This window comes from Eptatretus burgeri, chromosome 12 (genome assembly GCF_056783735.1).
Source record: "Eptatretus burgeri isolate ZD-2024b chromosome 12, Ebu_testis_v1, whole genome shotgun sequence".
Lineage (NCBI taxonomy): Eukaryota > Metazoa > Chordata > Myxini > Myxiniformes > Myxinidae > Eptatretus > Eptatretus burgeri.
This window is the reverse complement of record NC_140972.1, coordinates 42,854,312-42,869,270: the sequence shown is the minus strand read 5'-3', so window position 1 is coordinate 42,869,270 and position 14,959 is coordinate 42,854,312. Positions and strand designations below refer to the sequence as shown.

Genomic DNA, 14,959 nt, shown 5'->3' with positions numbered 1-14,959 from the left:
GTCCTTCCAGAGAGCCAATAGACGTAGCAGACACCACAAGGCACTTCACGGGAGCTCATCACCACATCACGTTAGTAGCTCTCACACCTTTCCACACAAGCTGTTTTTCATTCCTATTCACAAGTCACTCAAGATGTCAATATTTAAGAGTGACTTTTGTTCGACATTACCAAAACTATTGAGCAAAGTGTATTTTCGTTTGTTTGACTAAATGAAAACAAACGAGACTCCTCTTCTGCTTGCCATCTTCGACACAATTTTTAAAGTCACGCTGGCTCGATGTCAAGAAATCCTTCCTTTTCGCCAACCGCTGGAAAGACGACAGAGCTGGACTTCATTTACAACACGTCATTACATTTTAAATGTGAGTGAGATTTATTTTGGTCTGGTTTAAACACCATCATCATAACCAACACACCAAAATAAATAATCACCACATCGCTTTTGGTTTCATGCTCTGCGTGACAGTGAAAAGATGGCAAAACTTTGGAGTCTGTGTACAAGTGTTTCATACAATGGCAACTGCAGCAGAACACCGAGTCATGCCATCCACCCAACAACACACCCCATCACTTGGCCCTCTGCCCTTTCCCCCATGTAGCAGTGTGATGTGCAGCGCCGCTTTCCCTTTACCATTCAAAGTATTGAAATACGACAAATCCCGACTCTACATTCTCCAGGGTATAACAAATGTTGGCTTCTCCATGTTCACACAAGTACATGAGAGCAAAGAATTAACATTTACGAACCACACAATAATCTTGCCCCCCACCCTCCTCCCCCCATGGCATTCCCACCACTTTGTGCTGATGGACCTAAATTGTTCCATGATACTTGCATGTACTGGGTGTAATAGCCATTATATGAGTTAAGTCTAAAGTAATGACCCCATACGATTTTACTCCTGAGCTTGCCACCTTCATGCAGTTTACAACAAGTTGAAAAGCATCTCAAAATTAAAAGCCCATCTGTATCAGCTTTGTACTGAACCAAAAACAAATAACAGCGGAAAAAAAAAATGTAAAAAATATTTATTATTGTTCTCCATATTCTCAAAATAAAGGTTTGTTCAAAATTTGATGATAAAAGCTCAAATGGTAAGCTGGAAAGCATCTGAAAATGCAAGCGGACACAAATATAGAAATACGGAAGGGATTACAAAACCCAGCCGTCTCGTGCTGCATGGCCGATGGAATAATAAGGGGTATTTGTCCTTCCTGTGACTTTGCCCTTTGACATTTTGATGCAATTATTAATTACACTTCTCCAGATTTTCATAATGTAGGTTTATTGAAAATTTGATGACAAAAGCTCAAATGGTAAAAAGGCTATAGTCTCTCACTCGCACGCACACACGCACGCACGCACGCACGCAACCAACGACACAAATCATATATAAGGTATTGTAAAACCCACTACTCTCACTGCATGGGCAAACGGGCTAGTAACATTCACAGTTTAAAACGAGAGGGGCAATCGGAAGAGCGTATATCTCCACAACACAATGATCCACGAGAACATATCGGGCCCATTATATTTTTGAAATATCATGCTATACAGTACTGTACGTCTTGGCCCTATCTCTCAATGGTGAAGAATCACTTTAAAAAATAAATAATTCTCGTATCCAAATACGGATTCAGACCTTCACCAAAATTGAATCGATTCTTCTTCGTTACACACCGAACATGTCCACAAAATTTCACCTGGATCCATCAACAACTTTTTGAGATATCCTGCACTCAAACAGACAAAAAAACAAACAGACAAACAACTTGCTCTGTTTTGAAACTTGCTCTCCCTCATGCACAGATTTATCCCCTCTCGTCTTCAGTTGTCCTACCCTTCCTCCCGCCCATCGTTCACTGAAGCTTGTGGTGAGGCAGTTGCTATGAAACAACTTGCCTTTGCCTCATAGAAGGCAAATCCAACTGAGGGAAATCTCAGTTCCTTCCATCAAGCTTGGAACAAGTGTGTGGCTACCCTCAGGAGAGCCAGAAAACAACATCTTTCCAATCTGAAGTCTGAACTCTCAAACCTATCTCCCTCCAAGTCATAGTGGCATCTCATCAAATCTGTTTCTGGTGTATGTTCTCCCTCCATCCCCTCCCTGACCTCAAATGGATGCACTGCTGACACCGCACGTGAAAAGGCTGAATGACTAAACTCGGTGTTTGCATCGAAATATTGTGTCCGAAACCCATCGCTTTCTGCACTCACTTTTCCCAGTCGCACCCAACTGTCCCTGAACTATGTGTCCTTTTTCCTGACAAGGTGGAGAGCTTGCTGTCAAACCTCGACTCAGATTCTGAAACCGGTCCAGACGGCATTAGCCCATTTCTCCTAAAAACCTGCTCCTCTGCTCTTGCTCACCCTCTCTCTGTTCTATTAACCCTCTCATCTGCTGAAGGTCATCTGCCCTTCTGCTCATCTGCTGATGGTCCAGGCTGGAGTTCCTCAACACAGCATTCTGGGCCCTGTTCTTTTTCTGGTTTTCATCAATGATCTCTCCAACTCTCTGGAAAATTCTCTTTAACTCTTTGCTGATGACTTCACCCTCTGCCGTACCATCTGTCATCCCTCAGACCAGCAAGCAGCAGCTTCTTTGCTCTCTGCAGATCTGGGTAAAATCACAAACTGGTCCAACGCGTGGAACATGTCTTTCAACCCTGATAAATCTCACACTCTCACGATGTCTCTCCGAAAGGACCATCTGGAAAATCACCCCCCCACCCATCCACTTTCTCAACAATCCTCTGGAATAAATCCTTTCATACAAGCTTATGGGTCTCACTATCTGCCATGATCTTTCCTGGGAAAGCCACATTTCCAAACTGACCTCCAATGCCAGTAGCCGACTGGATCGGGGAGTCCTTCCTTGGTACACCTGAGCTTCTGACCACATACAATGCTTTTGTCTGCAGCCTGATGGAGTGCTGCTCTCTCTCTGCTCTGATGCTCCCGCCTCTCATCTTTGTCGGCTTCACGCTGTGGAAACCAAGGCATTTAGGATCATTGGTATCTCATGCGATGAGGCTGAGTCTTTGGGCCTCTCACTCTCTCATCACAGGCAGGTCGGTGGTCATTCTGTCTTCTACCATCTCCTCTCCAGTCTCACCCCCCCTGCATTGTCTGAGATATGTCCCCATCCTCCCGCCCCCTCCCATATTTCCGCTGGGTGCTCAAGGTCCGCCAGCATTCCCCTTCTGGTAAAACTATCAAAATCACGGATCACTGCTCACCTTCACTCTTTCATTGCTCTTTTTCCCATCTTTGGAATAAACTCCCACACTCTCTTCAATCCCACTCTTCCCTCCAGATCTTCAAAACAGCTGTTCACCACCACCGATTATCTTCCCCCATCCAAAACCACAATCTTTTCTACCTCCGTGAATCCACCCCGACCCCACCTCCTTCAAATTCCCTGATTTCCTTCCTGAAAAATCCCCATCATGTAAGATCCTGAAAGTCCCTGTAGTGTCCATCATGGATACCCCATGTTCCCCACCCCATCCCTCTCCCTTCCACCGATCTCCTCATGTCTCTGTTCCACACTGTTTTTTCCTTCCCTCTCCTGCCCCTCTTGTCTCCTGCCCCCCCTTTTTGTTGTGCGTTTTTTGTTAGCTCTTATACGAGCCTCGACAATGTGTACAAAAAAAAACACAGAAAGGGGTGAAAACATAACCTCCGTCACATTCAGTGGCGAAGGTAACTAGAACGGCACTTGTAGTGAAGTGCATACCTCCACCAGGCTGAATCGTTTTCGATTTTGTATCCCACTGACAGGCTGGATCTGCATCCAGACCTGAACCAAAATCTAATCAACTTATTCTTGTCACCGAACCAACTTATCCACCTGGTTTTGTCATAACTCGTCCACATCTTTTTGAAATATCATTGCGACCTGTAGGCAATAAACAGACAAACAAACAGACAAACAAACAAACAGACAGAAAAACAAAATCTAATGACAAATCTTCTTCTTCTTCTTCTTTCAGCTGCTCCCGTTAGGGGTCGCCACAGCTGATCATCCGTATGATCCGCATAGTGATTTGGCACATGTTTTACGCCGGATGCCCTTCCTGACGCAACCCTGGTCGCCTCTTACGACACAGGGATATGGTACACCTATTTTAACCGGGTTATACACCGGCCCAGTACACTGGTACTCATTTCGCCAACCTCGGAAGGATGACAGGCTGAGTCAACCCCCTGGTGTATTAATTCAGTGGCCCATCGAGGCTTGAACTCAGGACCTTTTGGATCCCAAGCCACTGCCCTAACCACTGCGCCAACACACCAGGCTAAAATCTACTGACAAATATACTTGAAAAATCTTCGATTTTGCAAGGAACAAACAAACAAATCGAACACGTCAACATTCTTGGCAAAAAATAAGTTAAAACGGGCAGACAGACCGGTGTGAAAACATAACCTCTTTCCACCTTCGTTGGTGTAGGTGACGAGAATCGGCTTGTTCTTGTCCCCTCCCCAACTCATCCACCAAGTTTTTGTCATAATCCATCCACAACGTTTTGAAATATCATGCTATACTGATATGTCGTTTTTGGCCCTATCTCTCAATTGTGAAGAATCATTTAGAATATAAAAAAATTCTCGTATCCAGATCGTCTGCAAAATCGAATGAGTTCATCCTTGTCATATATCCAACCTGTCCACCAAGTTTTGTCCCAATCCTTCCATAACTATATCCTGCTCACAGACAAACAAACCAACAAACAGACAGACAGACGAGCAGGGGTGAAAACATAACCTTCGTCCACCTTTGATGGCAGAGGTAATTATAATTAGTCCAGTATAGGGATAAAAGACAACTGTTGAACGGTCACCCATTTCCCCCACTTAATTATCATATGGTGCTATATACATCAACTCTGTTGGTGATACATATGGTTGGCTAGACATCAACCCTAACTTTTGTGCCAATAAACTCACATTCCTCCAATTACTCGCTCTACTACTATTTTGCACAAAGCCATTTCCGAAGTCTCCTTCAATTAAGTAGGTCCCATGCCTATCCGAAGTCGCTGTTCAATACCAGTCCTTTTGAAACATTTCCATAACTATTGTTGCGGATTCGCGCCCGCCGGCGCAATCCCGTCGTGACCCTCTCGGACTAACGCCGGGAACTAGTCACGGGTGGGCCTTTCGGCCTCACCACGATCGTGCCAATCGGCCCCCCGCGTGGGATAGGGTTGCTCGCCAAATTCGACCTACCTAAGTACCCACACGGAGGGTAGACCTGGCGATCGCACCTCGCCGCAGGTCGACTTCGGACACGGGCCACTTTAAGCGACCCGTTCCGTACTATCGGGATAACCGAGCGGTGTTATCGTCAACCCCGACGGTTCGATTAATTATCGGGCGTTTTAGCCCACGACCAACCCTTTACGTGAAGTAAGATGGAGATTCAATAAAGGAAAAGACGAAGCGAAACGGGAAAACAGTTCAACATAAAGCACATTTATTCCGCGGCAAACGGAAAGCACACATATACAATTATACACCAAAAGCAAATGTAAAAGAAGAAGAAACACACAATAATGCACAAAAAGCAAATGTAAAAGCAAAACACAATGCAGATCTACCACCGACTACCGAGCACACGGCAACACTTATACAGTGTTACTTCACAGATGGCGCCGACAACACATATACTCAAAGCAAAATAAAAAGGGACCACCCTCCACGATGAGGGGGGCAGACGGGCCTGGGGCCGAGACCGCGTCGAGCCTACCCGTCTGGTGATGAGCCGCGAAATGGTGGTGGCGCCCCGACTCCGCGGGCCTCGCGGACAGTGTCTGGCAATGGGGTGGGAACGGGGCCCCCTTCTCGCACTATCTCAGCGCGGGGGGAAACAGGAGGGGGTTGTTGATGCTCGGGGGGGATGAGGATATCTCGCTGGTTCGGGTCCCGCGACGAGCGTCTCCACCGCGACCTCAGTCGCGTTATCGGCCTCCCCTCTCCGCAGCGCCCCGACTCTGACACGAGCGCCCCCTCGACTGCCTTCACCGCCGCCACCTCTCCAACTCTCCACAGCTCCGTCCAACTGCTTTCTCCGACTCTTCTCTTCACTGACTTCCCAACTCAACTCAACTCAACTCAACTCCACCAACTCCACTTGACTGACTCTTTCCAACTCAACTCGATTCAGAAACTCAACTCCAACTCTTCCCAACTCAACTCCGAACTCCACTTGACTGACTACTACTGCCTTTTTGGCGAGCGAACGCAGCCCTTTATAGCCCCCGTGGCCTCGCTCCTTCACCTTCGACCCTTTACCTCTGGCTGGCTCCCCATTGGACAGAAGAAAAGTGGGCGTGAATGCTTTTTGATCCGTGAATCTGCATATAGCGACCACACTCCGACGCACCTGGAGGCAGGGCCAAATCGCCCCACGCTCGCCGATAGGACGGAACAGAAGTGGGCGTGAGTCGTTTTTGATCCGTTTTCTTCGGAAAGGCTGTGCCTCTGCACCCGCTGCTCGGTGCGCGCCCTGCACGAGTCCAGTATCGGTGCCCACAAGCGGCGCGGAAATGGCGGTGATGCGATGGTTGCGAGAGCGAGATGTGACGGCAAGGGTCGTGGCTGTTGGCGTTGTTGTTGTCGTGAAGCGGCGTTTGCGGCTGGTGGTTGTTGTGTGATGGCTGTTGAGACGTGGTTGGTGGTGGTAGTAATGGTAGTAATGGCGGCTGGTCCAAAATAAAGATAGTAAAAGAAAAACGGCTATCTAGAGGGGTCGCAGCCTGAATGAATGACATTTATTCCCTCTAAACAACGGGTTTTGGCCTAACTACACATATACTTACAGAGATATCTCACCTAAGGGACCTGAATGGTGGTTTGCGAATTTCGTCAACCACAACACTATTATAACAACTTCGTCAGCAGTTGCTCAGTCTCCAGACATGAGTTGTACAGGATACATTATGGACCATACGATTTTACTCCAGAATTGCCACTGAGATAAGTTGTCTGTACTGAGCCAAAACATCAGTGAACCATCCCAGGGGTACAGGGGGGGGGGGCGTTGCCCCTATCACAGGTGGTTCCACATGGTTATACACGACAAAAGCTCTTGTACATGGCTCTACTTGCTTGTCATTGGTCAAGTGGTTGTTGTCACTTATGACTTGGATGATGACCACTGCATTGTTGGGACTCAGGTGCATCATTGGTGTTGGTTAACAACTCCGAACCACAATCACATTTCACTTCCGTGTGTTCTGTGTTTAGCGTGAACAAGTCGGTAAGTGGATTCATTCTCAAAGAGGATTGGTATCTGGGACTCTCCACCAGCTCCTCCATGAGAATGTGTTCCTCATTAGTTGACAACACCCAATAGGTTACGAGGCTGGATCAATCTGAAGTCCTCATCTAAACTGGAGTCTGCACTTAACATGTAGTGATCGGGGGAGAGAGGGAGAGTGGGGGAAGGGGGTTGTGGAGGGGGGGGGCGAGGAACTCTCCCTATTCCCGTTCTGAAATGAAGTTCTTTTTCTCCCATCTTTGATGAAGGACTGAGTTTGTTTAATACTGTAATTGGTCGGCTGCTGAAGGGGAGGAGTAGATTTATATGGAGAGTTCATTTCCTCCACATCCATCCTTCAATTTAATTTGGTAAACCACAATGTGCATGTTATCATCCCAAAGTACCGGTAATATTCCAGGCCGACCTCTCAGTGTCAAACATCTCATCAGAACTTGGTCATCTGCTAGGAGTGCAGCACTCTTCACTGTTCGGTCATAATGCTTATTTGCTTTTTCAACCTTTCCATTGGCAAACTTCTTGGTGATGGCATAAGCCTCGTGCATGTATGACCTCCATCTTTCCACATAGATCTCGTGACTATGTTGTTATGAATCTAATCTGGACCTACCTGCACCTTGCAGAATCCTTAGGGGGACAAAGCACAGAAAGAGCAGAGGGTGCAAGACAGAGATACCACCAACCTGTCTGTGATGAGAAAGTGATAGACACACAGATTCAGCTTTGAACATTGTGGCACATTCCAATAATCTTGAAGGCCTTGGTTTCCAAAGATAAAGGTGCTGTCACACCTTGACGATTTAGCCAGCGTATGCCGACTTAAGCCTAGGTCACATTTGCTCTATGGCGAGGATACGGCGGCCGTACGCCCTCTGAATTGACAGAAACGTGCAGCGGCCGCAGAGAAACTGAGGTGGCCTCAGGGAGGCCCTATGCCGTTTGGCTATATTTTACAGGCCGTAGGGTCGCCGTGGAATTATAGCGTGGAGTTATAACTTTTTTTTCATTTCTACGTTCGCCGTAGCAATTCGACAAGCCAAGCTATGACGTAGATGTGTTCCACGTCGACCGTACGTAGGGCGTACGGTGGGCTTGCGTTATTCGTGCGGCTGCCGTAAGCTCTTCTCAATGAAAAATGAATTTTCCCAACCCCCAAAAAATTACGCCAGCCGCACTATTTCCACGGTCGCCGTACGGTGGCCTTGCGGTCTGTGTGACTACCTGCGGACAACGCAGGGTCGACGCACGGTTCCCCTACGCCCGCCCTTCACCTTCGTATGGCCTCTGTGGCAGTCTGAGTCGACCGTGCGCTACCGCTAGAGATCGGAGTATAGGTGTTTGCCTATACAGTGGTGCCCCCAGAATCCCAATTTAATTCGTTCCAGGAGGCTGTTCGGATTGCAAAAAGTTCAGATTCAAAAAATATTTTCCCAATAAGAAATAATGGAGTGAATTAATCCGTTCGTGGACCCAAAGAAAACCCACTTTCAAGACACTTTAAACTGAAATTCCCCATGTTTAAGGTAAAATAAGATGAGTAACTGACCTTTGGTGGCAGTGTGTTGTATGTAAACTGGTACGATCACCACATCCAAAGGTCCACACAGGCTCGTGCTCAGTCCTGGGTTCCGATTGCTCGCACACTTTGCAAGAGTGCTGCCCCTAGTGCAGCTCATCAAACATGATGCCCGCAGAACCACAATCACTTTCATCAAACGCATCGGGCTGACGTAATCATGGATATTCCAAATTACAACTGGTTTTGCTGTGAAATTCAATCCTTGCCCGACAGTCCGCCACACCACGTGATCGGATTGCTTTTTTTGTTATTAATTAAAACACAAGATGATTAAAAAAACAAACATCACAAATGAAGGTGAAAACACGAGGTAAGGCCTGTCACATTTGGCTCTGCGGCCGGAGGGTCCATAAAATGTACGGGCACTAGCAATTATAAAGCGGCAGCAGTATTTCCACGGTCACACAATGTAGCAGTCACATATGTTTTTATTTTTCGGGTAGACACACGGGGTATTTATAAATTGAGGAGACTGAAAACGTGGGGGTGCCGTACGGTCTTTGATTTGATGTCGCACGGTGACCTTAGGGTATTCCTGCAGCGGCCATAGAATTTTCAAGGCAGACGCAAGGTGACCGCAAGGGGGCCCTAAGCCGAACGTGCGGCCAGACGGACGGTAACGAATGGGTTAATATATATATATATATATATATATATATATATATATATATATATATATATATATATATATATATATATATATATATATATATATATATATATATATATTAACCAGTTCTTTTGTTTCGGCTTGTCCAATTTCTACGGTGAACGTAGAAATGAAAAAAGTTATAACTCCGCGTTATAATTCCACGGCGACCTTACGGCCTGTAAAATATAGCCATACGGCGTAGGGCCACCCTGAGACCACCTCCGTTTCTCTGTTGCCGCCGCACTTTTCTGTCAATTCAGAGGGCGTACGGCCGCCGTATCCTCGCCGTAGAGCAAATGTGACTGAGGCCTAAAGTATCGATCGACACACGAGAGATGCTTTCACGAGGACTTCCTTTCACGAGGACTTCCTTTCACGAGGACTTCCACCGACGAACTGAATGAACAAAGCGCGAAGATGCGGCACGAACAGGTGGGGAGACACGTGAACAAACATGAATGCCACGTTGTGTTAGTTTTTTAAAATGTATTAGGTTTTTAGGGCAAAATTTTCTCAAAAATTGTTCGGATTCCAATTTGTTCAAACAATTGGGCGTTCGGATTCTGGGGGCACCACGGTATATTATAGTTATAGTATATTCAGTTATATATACTGGTATATTTTTATTTCAGTAAAAAAAGAACTGGTATATATATATATATATATATATATATATATATATATATATATATATATATATATATATATACCCACTCGTTACCGTCCGTCTGGCCGCACGTTCGCCTGAGGGCCCCCCTGCGGTCGCCTTGCGTCTGCCTTGAAAATTTTATGGCCGCCGCAGCGACGCCCTAAGGTCACCGTGCGACGTCAAATCAAAGACCGTACGGCACCCCCAGTTTTCAGTCTCCACGATTTCTAAATACGCCGTGCGGCTACCCGAAAAATAAAAACATGTGACTGCTATATTGTGTGACCGTGGAAATACTGCGGCCGCCGTATAATTGCTCGTGGCCGCAGATTTTGGAGACCCCACGGCCGCCGTGGCAAATGTGACCTCGGCCTTGTGAAAAATTTGTCTAAAATGCCGGCACACGTCGAATACGTTATGGGAAAGTTTTGATAACATTAAGAGCACGCTGAAAAACACTGCCATACGTCGTAGTACGCTGGCTTTCATCGTTGTACTTTGCGGTTGTCCTCAAATTTTAGCATGCTTGAAATTTTACGACGTGTGCCAGCGTATGACTCACACGTTCCGCTATGCTGGCCATAAGTTGTAGGCACGTTATGCGATCGTTGACACATGTCGACACACGTTACTTGTAAGTTACTCATAAGTCGAAACACGTCGAGGTAATGATTAGCGTACCCGAAACTTATTTATAACTGATGAGTAACGTGTTGTAGGCACTTACATGATCGTTGACACACGTCGAGGCACGTTATGCGATCGTTGAGACACGTCGAGGCACGTTACTTGTAAGTTACTCATAAGTTGAAACACGTCGAAGTAATGCTTAGCGTACCCAAAACTTATTTCTAACCTATGAGTTACGTGCTTTGAACCTATGTGTAACGTACCTCCAACACATATTGACGTATGTAGACGTATTTGATTGACGTCTTCCGGACGACCACAGAACTTACTGAACGTGTTTCTAATTTACAGCTCCCGTATAATGGCATATTAGCAGCGTTTAAAAAAAACAACAATAACTTCCGATATTTCGTCACGTGTCGTCACGTGTCGTCACGTCCGATTGCCTCTTCAGTTTGCTCATGTCTTATTCTTAGTTCCTCCTCTGTGAATATTTTCTGTTTGAGGATATTGTCACGTCGACGTCGAAACTTAAAAGCAAATGTCCGAATATATTTTAAAATTCGTGATGGACTTTAACAACAAAAAAAAACAACTTCAGATATTTTGTCACGTGCCTTCACGGAGCCAAGGAGAAAAAAAGAAAATTTTGCCTTGATGGAGAAAATAAGTTTCGGGTATGCTAAACATTACCTCGACGTGTTTCGACTTATGAGTAACTTACAAGGAACTTGTGTCGACGTGTGTCAACGATCGTGTAACGTGCCTACAACTTATTCCCAGCGTAGCGGAACGTGTGAGCCATACGGCGAGTACGTCGTAAAATTTTCAGCATGCTTGAAATTTCATGACTTACGAGAGGTACCACGAAATATGACAGCGTACTTCATCGTTTTTCAGTGTGCTCTTAATGTATACACAACTTACCCATAACGTATTCGACGTGTGCCAGCTTGGTTCGGCAAATTTTTCATAGGTCGGCATACGCTGGCTAAATCGTCAAGGTGTGACTACGTGGTTGACACTTTCAATTTTCAGGCGGTTATGATTTAAATTGGCGTGCGGCAGGTTTTTAACACGCTACGCCACGAGTTCGTCGGCGATACGTGCAGCGCGCTATGCCTAAGCGCTATGACAACGAAACGTTCTGTGCCCATTACTAATATGTTATGAATACGACCAAAACTTAAAAAAAAACTTCAAAATTTCAGCGTACGCCGACGTTTTACATGCATTTTTATACGTTGCCATTGCTGGCTAAATCGTCAAGGTGTGACAGCGCCTTAAGGGATGGCTGGTTGTATGTCAAAGGAACAGGCTCCATTGCTCCTCCATGATCTTTTTGATCCTCCTGATGGCAATCAATGTGTTGAATGTCCCCTTCATCTGTGACAGTGCAGTTGATGCCTGAAAACAAATGCATAAAATATCAAATGATGACTGAACGTAAATTCATATCACCATCTGCACCGATGCAATGACATATGAAGTGATTGAAAGTGGATTTAGATTCGAGGATTTAAAGAATGCAAGGAATTGAAAGTGGACTGCACCCATGCACTCATGTGCTTTGGGGACACTAAGAAAATGAAAGAAAGTGATTGAAGTGGGATTTTCTGAAAAACAGAATTGGAAATTGTGCTCATCTTCATTGTTGGATGACATATTCACAGAGGTTTTCACCAGACACGCTCTTGCAGTAGGATGAATGCACACGATACGATTTCATAGTCCGCAAAATGGCGCAAAGTGACGATGAAGCTGAGGAAGTTCATGCCCTTGATCTCATTTCAAAGAAAAAGTGCCAAAAGTGCCTCAATTCTGTCATCCAATGACATGGTTGACAAATGCACAAAAATAATGTTTCGCTTTAATTGTTTTGAATTCACGTTCGTGGCCAAGGCAAAAAAAAAATCAGTAATCAATATGATGCAATTGTTGTGGGCATAGTGGAAGAGCCATCATGTTTGACGAATCGGTGCATGTCTTCTTTAAAACAAGGTGCTCATTGATTGGTGATAATCTATCAATAATTCTGATTTATTTTAGTTCTTAAAGGGGAACACAAACGCAATTTTGCTTTTTTTTTTCCTGAAAACCATTGAGATTTGTCATGGTGTAATTTGAAGAGAAAAGAAAAATTGCATTTTTTTTGCCAATCACAAAGTGCCGAAAAAAGCCCGAGAGTGTCGATTTTCGATTTCGCCAGTGATGTCACATTATTAACTCATCTTGATCCGAATGGAGGCTTACATGGAGAAACAGTGCACGTCAAGCTCAGATTCCGACACCGATTCCACAGTCATAAACAACTCTTAACGGTTCTCAGAATGTTGAAAGTGATCACAGTGGGATTTTGAAGGAACCGTCAGAGGCAGAAATAGTAATAGAAACACTTATGGGGGAATTGTCGTGCTGTATCATTTCGAGCGATTCAGAGGAAGAATGTGGAAGTGTTAATGAAGACGAAAACGCTGGTTGCATGCTCACTTCAGCTCGGCAGGGTTTAATTTTATGTTCAATTGACTGTTTATAAGGGAGGGATTTTGTATTAATTGACAAATCGGCTTGTATATTACTCAAGCAGAAATACCCATCATTGCTTGACTACAAGGATTGCACACACCACCAAGGCACACTCCGACACCGCAGGCAAAATGGGCAACAAATTCTTTGTCCCACCATCGCAGGCTGCTAACTTGTTGTCTTGTATGTTATAGGATCGTCCCATTTCATGCTTTCCCCAGACGCCATTCGTGTCCGTGTCCGTGCCGTGTCCCACCGTCATGTGCGTAAGGTGTCGATGTGCCTCCCCAGTGGATGGGGGATTGTGGAGTGGGTTTGTATTATGAAACCATCTGTTTGTATGAAACCATCTTGGTTTGTATAACTCCAAGCACCAAGGATGCATTGATGAGGCATATTTATGGAAAAAGGAAAATTATTCGCCGTTTGAGTTAAATCATACCACGATGTAACCCAAAGCCAGTATGGATATGACGGTCTACTTCCTGATACGACATGAAAAAGATGAAGATTTCGACATTTTATCACAATATTTACCAATTATATAATTTTGAAATCGGAAAAAGACACATCTTATCTATTTTGTAGAGTATCAAGGGATAGAGTAGAGTTGAGGTGGTCTGAGCATTTGGGTTCCCTGTTGATTAAATAGCTGATTCTTGTTAGATATGTTGTCAGCTTTTATTTGTGACAAGTTTCTTGTTTGTACTCATTCATCTCATTAAAGGTGTAATTATCACTAAATAATGTCATTCTTATGCTAATTAGTCTGATTTGTAATCATTTTTGAGTGGTAAATTCAGAGTGCATGTATCAAGTATATCTCATGCACGTTGAGTCACGTTTGTTCTGCTGACATCAATTTAAGTGGAAGTGTTCATGTTTGGCTACTGTCATTTACTTTAATAAGAATTTTAAGACTTATTCTAATTTATTTTCGTGCTTAAGTATGTGATTATTGTTGCATGTATGGTCAGCTTTTGTTTCTGACAATTTCCGTGTTTGTACTCATTATTCTAATTAAAGGTATGATTGTCACTAATTAATAAGCCTGGTGTTGGCTTAGTGGTTTGGGTGGCTGGCTTGAGATCTTAGGGTTCTGAGTTCTGGCCCGTATCGGCTGTTGAATTAACACCAGGTGGGGTTGACTCATCCTATCATCCTTCCGAGGTCAGCGAAATGAGTACCAGTGCACAGCTGTCCCCTCAACTAATGATGCAACCAGAAGCCATAGGTTCCACACAAAGAAGAAGTCACAAATTGGTGTCATTATTGTGCTAATTAGTCTGATCTCTATTCATTCCTAAGTCATGTTTCCATTCTGCGAAGGGTGGCAGAAATCTGAAATTACTAGTTTGGTGCCTGGATTCGAAAATCGAAATACATGTGTGATATTGTGCCATTTCAATTCGACGCCAAGGGAATGAGTCTAATGTGGCTAAACTTAAGAAAGAGCTTTTCAAGATTTGGACTGATGGAGAAATGGTTTGGATCTTTTCAAGATCAAGATTCAAGAAATGGAACCACACTATTGAGAATTTTGGTCCCTATTGTCTAATTAAACCAGGCATAGCTCCCTGTATATCATGGGTTATAACCGTATTCAGCAATAACTAACTTTGAATGCAGGTG

General features: G+C 44.6%; 1 protein-coding gene across 2 annotated transcripts in view; it reads left to right on the top strand.

Moving 5' to 3' along the window:
* The window catches only part of LOC147015502 (A disintegrin and metalloproteinase with thrombospondin motifs 17-like), a 359,529-nt gene that overhangs the window by 274,605 nt on the left and 69,965 nt on the right, over positions 1–14,959 (top strand). The window lies entirely within an intron of this gene.